The sequence below is a fragment of the Bos mutus genome, chromosome 9, assembly GCF_027580195.1.
Source record: "Bos mutus isolate GX-2022 chromosome 9, NWIPB_WYAK_1.1, whole genome shotgun sequence".
NCBI classification, from domain to species: domain Eukaryota; kingdom Metazoa; phylum Chordata; class Mammalia; order Artiodactyla; family Bovidae; genus Bos; species Bos mutus.
Window position 1 is genome coordinate 52810016 of NC_091625.1, and position 13212 is coordinate 52823227.

General features: G+C 40.3%; 1 protein-coding gene across 4 annotated transcripts in view; it reads right to left on the reverse strand.

Moving 5' to 3' along the window:
• Positions 1–13212, reverse strand: part of KLHL32 (kelch like family member 32) — a 221428-nt gene that overhangs the window by 52637 nt on the left and 155579 nt on the right. The gene's annotated exons all lie outside the window — the stretch shown is intronic.

The following is a 13212-nucleotide window of genomic DNA, read 5'->3' on the forward strand; positions in this document are numbered from 1 at the left end:
TCAAGTGAACGGAGTCACTGTGAGACCACGGTTCTGGGAATGTGGTAGGGAGCTTATAAGGACACAGAGAAAGTTCTTTATCTTTAGATATTAGTTTAAAGGGTTCAGCAGGCTGGGGGAAGGTAGAAACACAGTCAGGCTTGGACCAAAAATGATCTGAAATAGTGTTATACTTCAAAAAACATTTTTTTTTTTTTTTGCTTAAGTCTCATTAATTTGCAAACAGAATGAATCTAAAAATAAAATATAGATACCACTGTGGCAAGTCATCTTATTTTTTAAATACTAAAAAAGAAAAAAACCTCTCTTGACTGATTTGACTGAGACTTTTCTCCCCTAATTACCTTTTTATTCTCTGCTGCTGAAATAAAAACAAGACATAACTAATCAGTAATTTTACTAAGCATCCCTGAGGGTGATTTTATCCATGCTATCCAGAGAGCTAAACAAAAATAATTATTCCTGGTCTAGTGCAATGAAGAATCTGGTTAGACTATACATACATGCATGACCCTATTCTCATATATTTTCAAATATTTTAAACAGCACTGTTACTTAAATAAGGGCTGCCTAAAACAGTAACTGAATTCAATGACTTAATTCATTTTTTTGAGCCTCTTCACATGAGACTGAATTATCACTTAATGACTCCCTTTACCATTCAAAAATGAATAGCTTTTTTTTTTTAAGCAAGAAATAATGTGAAAATAGAACACTTGAAGTAAAATTATAATCATTATGACACTGTCACTTTAACACCTATACACTTAATTGTTTTACAACTGACATGTAAGAAAAAATGTCCCACAGCTAAGTAGAAATATGCTGCTGAATGTTCACAGTGCGGAAGGGAGGACCTGAAGACAACATAAGTGAAAACACAGAACAGTGATTCTGGCTCTCAGGTCCCTAATCTATGAGACCACTATGCAGAGCTTGGAGACAGAAATGAAGGCCTTCCTTTATTTTTTCTTTTCCTTTATTTTTTGTTTTAAAAGGTGTGCATAAAAGAGGACTAAAATGAGCTATGCATTGTAAACACCAGCACTATTAGACACCTGCATCTTTTTTACCTTATGCTTCAAAAAGCAACAAGATTAGGTGCTGGGATGATACAAATTGAAATTTGCAACTTTTAATAACCTTCGTTGTTCTGTCGACAAATATCTGTCTCCCCAGCTCAACCCCTCCCCTCATGCTTCCCAAGGAGGGAAAAGGAGTCAGAGGCTGCCCTTGGAAACAAGAATTCATCAGACTGCTGTGAGACAGGCTGGTGAGAGAAACATAAGGAGAATGGAGCCTTCAGTTCATATATGCGCCCATTTTGAATTTCCCAGCTTTGCTGGTTGGTGTGACAAGCAGTGCACAACAACTGTGGGAGCTGCTGCATTAGCAAGCTGGCCAAAGTACCCCTGTCATTTACACTCCCCCACTGCACAACCAGGATGGGAACATTTGCTCTATTGGAAGGCAGTGATAAGGATGGATTTTTTAAAGTTTCCATTTTTAAGTGAAAATGAAAGAAAAATGCTCTTCTAGATGTGTTGTGCCTTTGAGCTCCATTTGAAAAAAGAAAAAAAAAAAGGCAGAGAAAGCTGCTGTGAAGGTCACTGAGTGAAAGAACTTCCTCGGGGCACAGAATAAATTAAATCCCAAGGAAAAAATAAAATGTGATTTCCAGAGTGTGAGGCACAAACTCCAAATGACAATGATTGACAGCCAAACTATATCCGTGCAATATCCAAGACTGCACGTTCTCATTTACCTCAGTGTAGCCAGCAAGCGCCCATTAAACATCCGTCTGATGCCCAAATTAACCTTCTTGGCAAACTGAAAGAGGCACAAACTATCATAATCAACCTTTCATTATCACAGCAGCCTCTAGTTAAAGGGTCAGAATAATTGTGCCATCAGAGCCTTGATTGTTTTCAATCAACAGACGGCTGGAGTGACAGCTCGGTGATGGAGGGGTCTGATGAAACCGCACCAGGCCTAATCAGAGCAGATGAAAGGAAGGCATGATTGGTGCAAATGAACAGTCGTGCCTCTCCTTTTCATTTACGATCTGAAATTACTCTTAAATTTGTGGGGTTTTTTTTTTTTTCCCTCCCTTATGAGCACCACTGAAAGAATGTTTGACTTATTATGAGTTCTGACAGTGCAGAGTTATAAAACACAGGTAGGGTTATCAGCTGAGGCTTTAAGTGGGTATGCAGCATAATTCTAACAAATTCACTCTTGAAAAGCACAAAATGACTAAAAAGGCTTCCAATGACCTAACCTCTCAGTGCTGTTTGATTAACAGACCCATTTATTCCACTGGCATTCTAAATGATGAGATGATAAAACCGAGGGCAGAAATATCTTGTAAATGTTTTCTCTCAACCCCTCTGCTCTGCTTACTTCAGTACCAGTTTCTCTGCCCCAAATCCTTTACTGTTCTTGAAGACCGCCACATTAGGAGCTCAAAGGAGCTCATCCATCAGAGGGTACAGATCAAATAAGGGTGATTTTGAGTTAGGAACACGTAGCTGTACTGGGAGCCACAGGGGTAGGTAGAACCCACCAAACCTATGCTGACATTAAAAAGAATATTTGAGGAAAAGGAATAAAAATTTCTGCGATAGGCCAGGCGAAATTTGGCACAAAGAGATTTGGGGAAAAATGGAGATGATTTTTTCTGCATTCATGTGGCAACTACACAAACTGTAGTCATTAATATTCTTAAATAATTTATGATAATAGAATATACACCTGGAATAGCAAAAGTAAGTTTCAAACTTCTATTTTCTTCTTTAATTTTGGGATCAACCAGCCAATCATGAAAGTATTATGATCCAGGTCAATAGTGCAAAACAAAGGAAGGTCTTTTAGCTGTAAAAATTAATATGCATGCAATCTGTGATGTGCATGTATGTGTCTGTCTACCTGCAAGTGTGTCTGTGTGTGTGGAGTGAACCCGACCCCTATGTGTGTAAGAGACAGGAGACAGGATAGTTTTTAACCTCTCCACTCAAAACTTTTACATAAAACTTAGGCCATTTTATTTGCTAGACTGTGAGTTGGAATGATACAATAGGGGTATATAATAGACAAAGTAAAAAGAATTATTAAAAACAGCCTGGAATTTTCCATGCAATATTTAGTCTCCTCATAGCTAGATCTCATTTTATGGGTCAGGTGCTCACCACAAAAGTATCAAGAATGTACAAAATTTCCATAGTTCTACTTACATGTACATACACCTCAAGCAGGATATTGCTAAATTTGCCATATGACTTCAAAGCATCTCAAAGTTTTCATTCTGTTTTTAGGAGACAATTCTCCTAGAAAGATATCTGGCAAATGTTCAAGCACAATTATTTTACAAAACCATCTTCGCTCTCCCACCACCTTCTCAGGCATCTTACTTGTGGTGTGTGCACAGGGGCCTCCAACAAGCTTTATTAATGACCAGGCTCTGCATCTCCTGAGGGTTCCCTTCTTTTCCCTGAGTAGCATTGGTTTTTATGGCACAGACTTCCTTCTGCCCAGAAGGTAGTTTGTATATTGGTCAATTAAGAGTGGCTTTGGGGAACTTCCTTAGTGGTCTAAGGGCTAAGACGCCAAGCTCTCAATGCAGGGGGCCTGGGTTTGATCCCTACCTGGGGAACTAGATCCCACAAGCCACAACCAAGACCCAGCTCAGCCAAACAAACAGATAAATAAAAATATTAAAAAAAAAAAAAAAAAAGAGTGGCTTTGGGACACTGACAGCACATGGGATTTAAGAGAGAATTTCCTTAGCTGGTTCACAGACCAGGAGGATGAAAAGCAGGCGACCCGTGTCAGTGTCTGCTCTAACCTCTTGAATCCAAGAGGTGTGGAATTCATCGTTTGAAAGCACTACACAGCCCCTCTACATGGCTTAAATTGTACAAGAGATGAGAAGAACAGAAAGATTCTTCAGGAGACCTGGCAACCTGACAAATCAATCCCTTTGTTTACTTTATTATTTACTCTCTGTGTTGGGCTTCACTCCAGAGTATACAGTCCCAGCAGTGAGCAGAATAAGAAATTGCTTACAGCCCTCGGCAGGTTCAATGTCATTCCCACAGCCAAAGAGAGGGATGTCTAAAGTCTATTTGCCTCTTAACTAAGCGTTGTCCTTTCTGGATGGAGATGTCTAGTTTTACTTTCAGCTGTGAGTAATTTCCCACTGTGATTGGCTGACTTATAGTCAATTTAGTATAATTAATGCCAAATTACATTGTAATTCACCTAGAATTACAAATTAAAAGCTATATTAAGAGCAAATGAATTAATCAAAATTAATGATATTATGCTCACTTGTTTTAAAGTGTTAATAAGATGGGTCCCCCTAAAACGTTTAAACTTCAGCGCACCATCCATCACTACTTCAATTACCTGACTTCCTTGTGTGGCCAGAGGAGCTGGTGTGTGGGCATTTCTCATCAACAAGAACACACACAAAGAAGATAAGTGCATTCAGCCTCCAGCTGGCCCGGCTCTTTTTAGCTTCTGTTCTTGAAACATAAGTAGTATCTGGACCACTTACTGAAACGGACTTCCTATAGACAAAGAGGAACAATGCAAAAGCCTGTGCTATTTATCTTTAGAACTCATCAAAGATTTTTTTACCTAAGAGAATTTTTCTTTCTGGTTATGTTTTGTCTACTGGAATACTGAAATCTGTTTTCATTCCTCCAATGTGGCACCCCAAGTAACAAAGAGGTGGTCCTGTTAAAGAGGAGAACCTCAACTATTCATATTTCTGAATACTGCCCATGATTACTATCTTAGAATGGCCACCTTTTCCCTCCAGGTAAGTTGAGAGATATTGTTCTTTAGTTTTACTTGTAGCCAGGCCTGGAGGCAGGGGTGAGTGAAGCAGAGTGAAAGGGTGTCGGCATTTAAAAATAGATGCCAAAGGTTCCCCAGACATCTCTTTGGAGTATAAACAAACCCAGAGGCTCACTCCACGGCTAAGTTGAGAGCCTCTCCTCTAGAATACCCAGAACAGGCAATCTCCATGGTCTGATATGGCCAATTGGCGCAAATACCACGGCCAACAGGCACCCAACTGGCCTGGTAAGGATTCCTATAGAAATAGTCTGGCAATGCAGGGCATGGGGTACAAGCTCATTTCTACCGGAAAGACACTTAACATTTATCAGTGTTAATAAATTAATATTTTTCTCCCTTTCTCTTAAATCCCATATTTAGGCCATTACCTAGATGTCATTTTCTACTACATAAACTTCTCAATTTTAATATTCAGGTATAAAATGAAGGTATCAGGATTAATAACGTCCATCTGATTCATCCTCACTCTCACAACAGTCTGAAGACTTTCCATCACTCAGCCTGCAGGGCTGCAACAGAAATGCTGCTGCTGCTAAGTCGCTTCAGTCGTGTCCGACTCTGCGACCCCACAGACGGCAGCCCACCAGGCTCTGCTGTCCCTGGGATTCTCCAGGCAAGAACACTGGAGTGGGTTGCCATTGCCTTCTCCGTGCAACAGAAATAACCATGTTCTAAGTTCTTTTTCACACTGATCGAAATCTCTTGATCAGATTTTAAGTGATCCTCCATTATGCGCTGTCTCTTCCTGCTTTGCACTGTATCACTTTGTACCTCCAGGGAATGGAAGGTGGTTCCCTACCTCTGCCAGAGTGCTCCATTCACTCCTTCTCATCAAACCATCTAGAGCCTCAATTTTCCAGGCTCTGATAAAAGAAAGACCTTCAGCGACACTTTTTTGTATGACTTTTATTGAGTCATTTTTGCAACTTCCCACAAAGCAGCACAACAGGTGAAAATGAAAACTGGTAATTTATTAGGAAATGTAGACTGCTGGCTCACGCATTATAGAGCAGTATAGTCGGTTTGACTTTTGAGAAGCTGTATCAGGTACGCTGAGTTTCTGTTTTCTTAGTGATTTGGAGTATTTGAAGAGAACACAGTGAGATTTATATTGAATCCATACTGTGAAGGGAGTCAACCACCTGTCCTCTGTGAGTTTTCATTTCCTCACCTGTTAAAGTTTGGATGATAGTTGCCTTATCAACCTTAATAAGGCTGATGGGAGACTTGAATGAAATGATGTGTGTAAAAGTGCTTAAGAAGTATAAAGCTAAGGATTGTAAAAATTATTATTGGTGTTATTATTATTGATGAACTTCTATGCCTGGCCTCGAGGTTTCTACCTCATGTTTAGCATATAGTTTGGGTTTTATTTTTAAATCCCTGATAACCCAGGTAGCAGCAATATGACTGCAGGCTACCAATGCATAAGTAATATTCTCCAGTCATCTTTTTCCTTCTCACAGCAGCAACAACAAAAATATCAGTCTGGAAACAACATGAATCACAATGAAAATTAGAAGCAGAGAACATAAATATGTCATATCTCATAAATCACCTTGTTGTTCTGTTGTGCTCATTTACAACAAAATAAAAGGAAGGAAAAAGAAACTATTAACTCATGGGAACAGCAGCACATGAATACAAGTTAGGTCTCCTGTAATTTCTGATAATCACTGCCCTGCATGGCCTCTTGACAATGCACAGCTCTAGCACTGAGGATTAGCGGGAGCAAAGTCCCTCTGAAATGAATGTGTCGTGGGTCTCTCAAAGGCACACAGTCCAGACGAACAACAGCAGGGCCACTAGTCAACTCGGGGATGAGTCCTCACAAGGAATCAGCCACATGCAGATCAGGACAAGTGACTGAATACACACTCTGGCCCGTCTGAGCAACAAGACCTGAACTAGCAGAAGCGCTCAGTGTCCAGCTGGGGGCACTCCCAGGATCAAACATCCTCCGGGCACAGCACTATTTGGGATGTGAATGATCCACTATTTATTCTCAGTGTGCTGCTGCTGCTGGTCAGTCACTTCAGTCCTGTCCGACTCTATGCGACCCCATAGACGGAAGCCCACCAGGCTCCCCCGTCCCTGGGATTCTCCAGGCAAGAACACTGGAGTGGGTTGCCGCCTCCTTCTCCAATGTGTGAAAGTGAAAAGTGAAAGTGAAGTCCCTCAGTCGTGTCCGACTCTTCGCGACCCCATGGACTGCAGCCTACCAGGCTCCTCCATCCATGGGATTTTCCAGGCAAGAGCACTGGAGTGGGGTGCCATTGCTTCTCCAATTCTCAGTGTAACATCTAGTAAAAAGGAAGTGAAGATGCCCTCATCACATTTGTAGGAAAGATTATAGGTATTTGGGAGGGACTGCCAGAAGCTTCAGGAAGAAAACTGAGAAACTGTACACATTTAGTTAAGATGCCCAGAAAGGGCCTCTCTGAAAAAATAGAAATGATACATGCATATATGAAATTAAACTGAAGAAAGGTAGGGATATAATGAAAGACTATAATTAGGGGGTAGGGATAAGAGTTCTCAGGCCACAATATTTTATTTCATTTCCAGCTACCAAGTGTAAGAATGAGGACACTACTTATGGAGCTTTTTGATTAAATAGTCACCCACAGTCTAATTTCCTTGAGGCTTGGACTCTACTGCAGTGATTGACAAAGATTTGCAAAGCTGTTTAAAGTAGTACATACAATGAACAAAAATGAACAATGAGGGAGTTCCCTGGTGGTCCAATGGCTAGGACTCCACTGTGTTCCCAATGCAGGGGGCCTGTGTTCGATTCCCAGGCAGGGAACTAGATCCCACACGCCACAACTAAAAAAGATCCCACGTGCTACAACTAAAACCCAGCACAGCCAAATAAATAAATATTTTTTAAAAAAAGAATTAACAATGAATAAAGCACTGAAGAAAAGGTAAAGGGTAGGTGATATTGAAATGTCCAAGCAAAAGAATTTCATTTTCCAATCCACCCATATCATTTCAATACACCCAAAATTAGCAAAGAAATCACCACTGTGTTTGGCAGAGGTCAGTCCCCACTGGGAAGCAATCAGGCACTGGGTGAAGGAGCACAATTAAGCACAGGGAGCAGAGTCAGAGTTAGCCACATGACACAGGCATGAAGGCACAGAGCTGGCCACTACCCCTTCAACCTGCTGGCACCACACCAGGGAACAGGAACAGCCAAGCCCTTCCTCATTTCTTTTCAAGTCACAGGATTAACTTGATGCACCTCTGTGTCCACCACACCCCAAGTATTTTTGCGCTTCTATTATAAACTTGGCAGCTATGGGCCAAAGTGGGAAAAACCCAAGAATTAGAAGACGTGAATTTGATTTCTAGCTCCGTTACTCCAGTTTCCCCATTTGCACCACAGGAGCACAAAGCAATGCAAAACGCAGACGCATTCTGGAAACCGGGATGTGATATTCAGACGCGAAGTGTTACGATGGTATTGTTGGACACATAGGACTGTTTGAAGTCCTCCCTTCTCCCTGGCCAGAGGTGCATCTGGGACAGTTTATCATCTTAGAGATAAAAGTCGAACGCTGAGCACATCGCTAGTGTCCTCTATTTTCCAACTATAAAGGGATAGTAGTTTTTTGTTTGGGTTCACTTTCTGGGACTCCTTTTGATGGAAATGATTAAATCAAACCTAAGGTGGGTAGTTTGTGGAGTAGATAAAAGCCCAGGAGGGGCCTGTCAAAAAAATCACTGTATCAGAGGTTGTTGACAACTCTAAACAATATGTGACTTACACCTCTAGAGATATAAAGTGAACGTGTTACTAACAGTATGACTTACAGAGGCAAATTTCCAACTAAAACACAAGAAAAAAATGCTGTTTTAAAAGGTGAAACTCATTTAATATACCAATTTTCTGAGAATAAATCTAGCCTTTTATAGGAATAGTAGGATGCCTTATTATCCATTCAATACATTTTAATATGAAAACTATACATTATTGTTTTTAATTCATTATTTATAGAGTGTAAGAGAGCAAGAAGGTAGCATTCAACACAAAGCCTACAGGTACAGCCTGTGGCTCTGGGGACAAAGAATCAAAGACAAATGTAAACATGATTACCCACTCCAATCCCCCCAGCCCCAAACCACATGACATGGTTGCTCTTTGCCAAACTACTGGGATAAAAAAGACTTTCCCTGCCAAGGTCTGGTCTTGTCTGACATCAGTGATGTGACCACTGAATTGTCTGCTCTTATTATCTACTGAAGTCCAGGCAAAGTTAGGCTCAAAATATTAGGAGGAGCCCTCAAGCCAAGGTTAGTAAAGGATGAAAACCACTGATATATAATTAACACATTAAATAATAAGTGCTTTTCACTGAAAGTAGGAAATAGTTAATAAAATAAGAATTAAAGGTAAACAAAACTTTTCCATGTTCAGAAATAAAGCTAAGCTAAATCTCTCTAACCCGACAACTGAACACTTTTAAAGAGCTTTTTACCCCAGGATCTAACTTCTAAAACTGTGCCAAGCACATAACAGGTATACAATAAATACTCATTTGTAATTCAACAATCTACTGTACCCATTTTTAAATATCCTTGTTTCTGCTACTTCAGAGATGAAATAATAATCCAGAGAGCTGGGCAATGGTTTAAAACCAGAAGGATCCCTCCCAATTGGCATGAGGATTAGGAGAGGGAAACGGAGTTAGCTAACTTGTACTCTGTCTTACATTCCATGGTTTGGGGCACTTAGTAGGTGCTCAGTTTATACTGATGGATAAGGACTTCCCTGGCAGTCCAGTGGTTAAGACTCAACACTTCAAATACAGGGATTCTGGGTTTGACACCTGGTCAGGGAACTAGGATCCCACATGCCATGTGGCGCAACAACAACAAAGAATATTGATAGGTGGACAGCCACACTTTCTCCCTATGCTAGCAAATACAAGAATTTACATAATATATAGGTTTTTCTACAAACTACACTGTCATAGAAGGTAACTTCCCCTTTATTCTCAGAAAAGACTGTGGTTAAAAAAAAAGGCAGAGAATATACCTTCCTGAGGAAAAAACAGATTATCCAGTACCTCTAATAAGTGGGAGTGGAATGGAACTGTTTCATAGTTTCACTCTAAGTTTTAGAGCAGGACCTCTGGCTCAGTCATCTGAAACTACATGTTGAATCTAACAAGAGAAATTTAATAGGCCCCTGCTGAAACAAAGTCCTAAGTCAAAGCTAAAACCTGAAAGCAAAGTAAAACTGGTGGAGATTTGCCAGGTCATGGATGCCAGTGACCTCACGCCACATGTTTCCTCCTCTGCTGATTTGCTCCCTTTTAGTATCCTCTTTCTGTGAACCCAATAACCAATCTGGAATCTGAGAAATTGCTGGCCTTGAACTCTAAGACCAAATTGTTGAGCTGAATTGAACTGAATTAAAAAAAAAAAAAGATTTTTTTGAGGGGACTTCTCTGTCTTTATATATCCAAAGTGCATATGTGGTAAAGTCTCATCAGTACCTGTGAATATAAAGTGAAGTTAATGAACAGGCCCAGTAGTTTCAGGCTATGGAAGGGAGAAAATAATTGTTTAGGGGGGATGAAGAAGCCTCTGTGAGAGAGAAGACTTAAGATAAAGTTTTTAAAGGTCAGGTGGAAGAAGAGAGAGCAGACAAAAAGCATAATCTCAGGGGATTTCATAGGTTTTCAGATGCAAGGAATGGTTATCACGGGCTTTAGCACATTTTAGCAGGAAAGGGACTGGATAAGGGATAGCAGGAAAAAGAAAAAAAAAGTCTGTTCAGTTAGGATAAAGTGACAGTTCTTGTGACATGTCTTTAGAGACAAACTGTGTGAAGTACGGTGAATAATAAAAATTGGGCCTTTTGCCAAATAAAGTAGATATCCTGGATTACATTACCAGTAGATCAGCGAGTGTAAGAGCCATATGTGTAAGGGTGTATGTGTGTTTACTGAGCTCTCACATAAGTTACCAGTTGCACATAATCAAACAGTACCATCCCTCCATCTGCTTTTCTATTACTTGTCCTACTTTGTGCCAATTTTCTGTTTCCTCCCCAACACCCCTAGATTCACTGTTCTTCTTTCAGACACGGGATAGGGATTTGTCAAAGTCAATGAGCACTTTATTACAGTGAGAACGTTCCGTAATGAACAATTCAGCAATTTAATGAGATTCTGTAGATCTGTCTCCAACCTGTCCATCAAGTTTCACTTCCATAAAGTCACCCTGACACTAATCCTCCGGCATACCCAATCTTCACCCTGGGCTGAATATCAGATTCTTCCCTGGTATATTGCATTACCAGTATAACCTCAGCAAAAATGATGAACTTAACTATACTTGAGGTGATATAACTGGACTGATCTGATTTTTCTCTATTGAGTTGAGTACGAGGGAACTACTTATTTACAAAGATAATGCAAAAATAGTTTCTCATTGCCCGTTGAATGCCTAAATTGATAATATTTCTGTGAGTCTTTTAATTCTTTCTTTAGGACCAAGTCTAAGAAAATATTGCCTGCAGCAGAAAGCAGCTTTTGAGATTCTACATTATAATATTAGTAACCTTTAGAGAGGCAATTACAGGAACTCCTATGTGAATAGCGTGAAATTTTTGGACACTCGCACATCTGTACATTACCATGTTGATACCTGGCAGTGCTTTCAACCATGCCACAAAAAGAGACAGAAGCCACAGGGATGGTTGGCTCACATCTCAATTTGGTTAGAAATAATCAAATGCAGAATTCATTCTAAGTCTTTTTCCCTTTGGGAAGTCAAGAAAAATATGACAATTCCTCACTTTGAATTAACCAGAGTAATTCTGATGATTTGTGCTTTCCACAGATAATTAAAATTCATACCCCAAACTCATCCTCACCAACACTTCTGACCTCTGCCTGAACGAACATTATGAGATATACCTAAGAAGCAGAAAATAATTTGTGGCTTGTTTTTTCCACTTATATTTTCTTGTCAAGACAGCATGGAATACTTGAAAGATGAGGGCAGGTGTCAGCAAACATGGATTTGAAGCCTGGATCTGCTTTGTAACCCTGAGGCAAGACACTGAAGCCTCATTTTGTTTGTCCAGAGGATGGAATGATAACAGCCATTCTTCGGGCTTGTTGTGATGATAATTTAGTAAGTTTGCAAAGAGCCTGGGTCCTGGAAGGCCCTCAGTACACTGCAGCTCTTATCCTCACTGGTGGAAGCAATGGTGAAGAGGAAAGTTGCTGATTAAAGTAAGATAAACAAAGAAATTAGGGAGAAAGGCATCAGGAGAATAAGCCATCAGTAGAATCAGATGTGGGCTTCCCAGATGGCTCAGTGGTAAAGAATCTGCCTGCCAATTCAGGAGACCTGGGTTCGATCCCTGAGTCAGGAAGATCCCCTGGAGAAGGAAATGGCAACTCACCCCAAGTATTCTTGCCTGGAGAATCCCCATGGACAGAGGAGCCTGGCGGGCTATAGTCCATGGGGTCACAAAGAGTTGGACACAACTTAGCAATTAAATCACCACCACCAGAGAATCAGACATTGGATAATTCACAACTACCTATGACTCCATTTCAGCCAGAATTAAAGTATTCTCTGAATGTCTTTGATAAGATACAAGGTGCCTCATCTGCTAATAGAAGACTTCATATTTTTACTTGTATTCTGTATATAAATATTTTTCAAATGACCATGAAATCTTGAAGGTACGGAATCCAAGAAGTAACAAGATGGCTAGCCACTGCTTCAGAGAGGAAGATGGAAAGTATAAGGAGAAGCGGGGAAAGATGGACTCTGCCTTTGGAAAACAGTCAGACTGTGGTGACTGTGTGGTGACAGTTTTCCAAAGACACTGTGTGGATTGTTCAAGTATAGTCACTGGAGATGAGCACAATGGATTTCAACTGAATAACCAACTTGAAAACACAAAACATCCTCTGCCCCCTAAACAAAAGGTATCTGAAAGGAATGCTATGTCAGGTAAAAAGGCAGGGCATAGGAAAACAGCAATGAGCACAGAATGAAGGAAGGAGAGATTTTCCCAAAGCGAAACAGAAAGAGCTTCATCTCATTTAAGGTCCCAGCTGCTCTCTACTGTAACAAAAGCCTCTTTCTGAACTGTTTACCGGAAAGCCCAGAATTTATTCTGATTCCATTGGTCTTAAATAGGCATAAATATCGCTTTACAATCTATCCTTCTCATATTCAGCTTCAGTAACTATGTTTGGCAAGAGAATATAAACCCTTGACTCTTTCTGATATAACCCCCTTAGGTTCTGGAAAGCCATGGTGAGGGTCTGAGGAATCTTACCTGTGATTCCCTCAGTTAAGCTG